At 32.6% G+C, this 2,388-nt stretch overlaps 1 non-coding gene across 1 annotated transcript; it reads right to left on the minus strand.

Annotated features, from left to right (window-relative positions):
- Positions 1 to 525: 525 nt before the first annotated feature.
- On the minus strand, positions 526 to 662 carry LOC150064628 (small nucleolar RNA SNORA51). Its single transcript, XR_016535316.1, has one exon. It is a non-coding gene; the product is annotated as a small nucleolar RNA SNORA51 (small nucleolar RNA).
- Positions 663 to 2,388: the final 1,726 nt, after the last annotated feature.

A 2,388-nucleotide genomic window follows, 5' to 3' on the forward strand; every position in this document is an offset into this window, starting at 1 on the left:
TATAGGATAGAAAACCTTCACGGGATCCATATCAAAGAGAATTTGACGTACACATGTGGATATGGAATTTGCTAGCTCCTTTTAATCAGCATTAATTAGCATTTTATATAGTAATACAAGTGCTCTTCTTCTGAAGTATTTAGTGTTAAATTAAATTATTCATTAGGTTCCTCTAAGCATACAATGACATATTGCCTAACTTAATGTTCGCCTTTTTATTAGTTCAATAAAATAGTTCAATGTCTTAATGTATTCAATTAAGGAACACAGTTGTATTTATTCACAAAGGTACATTAAATTTTACTGTGAATTCAAAGTCTACTTGAACTTCCTACCATAAAACATAAAATTAAAATATATAGAAATAAAGTACATATATTATTGCTATTAAGTAATTCCACAGTTCTTAAAACTACCCAGGAAATATATTCATAAAATAATGAATGCTAATCTATGTTGGTTAATAAACTAGTTATTGGCTAGAATATTTTCCTACTTAACTCCTGATCATATTCTACCTCCCCCCCATTACTCTCCATTGACAACAGAGGCCATGAACAGGGTCTCTATTGGGGCTGCTGTGCATAAGGGTGGGTTTACTCTGCCTCCTTTTTCTACATAGTCAAGGTATGAGCACAGCCTGCAGTAAGGACCAGGTGGTTTGAGTCTACTTTTTTGAATTGGAACTCTCATTGTTCAAACATATTGTTTGCACATGTTATTTTAAGTCACATAAAATTGTGCTGTCCAATATGTCGTTCTTCACTACATGTGATCATTTATATTTAAAAGTAAAGCCAGATTTCAAGAGGCAGTCCTAAGGGCCAGGAGCATGGCCTAGTGGTAGAATGCTTCCCTGGTGTGTAAAATATCTTGGGTTCAATTTCTAGGTACCACATATACAAAAAAAGCTGGATATGGTGTTGTGGCTCAAGTGGTAAAGTGCTAGCCTTGAGAAAGAGCAAGGTCAGTGCCTAGGCCCTGAGTTCAAGCCCTAGGACTGGCCAAAAAAATTTAAAAAAAGGAAACAGAAAAAAAAGTGCTAAGTGACTAGCAACTAACATGCTACACAGAGCAGAATTTAGGATATTTTGGTAATCATCAAAATTGTTTTTGGAATCAGTGTTACTGACATTGCAAAATGGAAACAGTACATACTACTTAGGAAGAAAACAGAATGAATGAGTTTTAATAGCAATGAGACTACGAGACATCCAAATACTACTTTTATGGATTAAAGTATGTTGAAATTGTGTTTTTTTTGTTTGAAAAGATTTTTATTTTATGTAAACATATGTGATGGTTTTGAAATTCTTTAGGAAAGAAATGAGAAAAATATAAAGCTTACAAATTACTAAATAATAGTGTCAATGACAAAATACTTGAACATCATTTCAGTGACAGGAATAGAACATGGAGCCTGCAAATCATCACTAATAAAAGTTTCCTTAATTTATTCTTACTCTGATATATTAACTTTTTATTTGTTTATGCTTCTGAAAGCATGAACATGTACGAACATAAGTGTATGTAGATCTCAGAGATTCAAGTCACTATTACTTTATTCTAAATATTTATACACTACATAGAATATTTATTGAAAACAGTTAAATGTGGGAATATTGCATCTTAAATGGAGAGTTATAAAACAGTGATTCCTTAAGAGAACAAATTACTCCTTTAGAACACTGAAATATTTCTGACCAAGGGGGTATTTAAATAATGTTTTTTAAGATTTAATGAAAATATCTGAGAAGCATTTGATTATTAGAAAAAGAATTGATGTTACATCTTGAACAAAATATCTCAGTGCCAATCCATACCTGAATGGATTGTTCTCACATATTTGTAATGAATCATAAATTGGCACAATACTAAGGACACTGACATGGGATATGTTTCTGGTACTAATACAGCTTTTAATCATTGTTATCACTGCCTTCAATATCTATGGAAAGGATTTGACTAAAGATTAGTTTCACGTGTACAACATTTAATTTTTCTTAATGATATTTTTTTATCACTGGTACCCACTTGGTTGAAATAGTTTGACCTTTTACAAAGCAAACTGGAATCAAGCCCATCTCACTTTTTGTGTTGGCCATTAACCAAGACTTAAAAGTCTCTCAAGCTTTCTAGAAGTTGTCTTTGGTCTTTTAAGGACCCACCCCAGTGTGGTCTAACGCAGTATTTTATACCTCCCAGGTATCTTCTGAAGGTATTGTAAATTGACTTACTGCCTGCTTTAGTTTCACGTTTTTGGTCATGTCTCTAGCAAGCTTGTAAGATATTTCCAGACTACTCTGCCTGGGCTATGAATTAGCATGACAAGAGAGTCATTATTTTCTTTGTCTGCATAAACAATTTTACCTTTTCAATTTATTTTCC

Source organism: Megascapheus bottae, chromosome 4 (genome assembly GCF_031878675.1).
Source record: "Megascapheus bottae isolate mThoBot1 chromosome 4, mThoBot2.hap1, whole genome shotgun sequence".
NCBI classification, from domain to species: domain Eukaryota; kingdom Metazoa; phylum Chordata; class Mammalia; order Rodentia; family Geomyidae; genus Megascapheus; species Megascapheus bottae.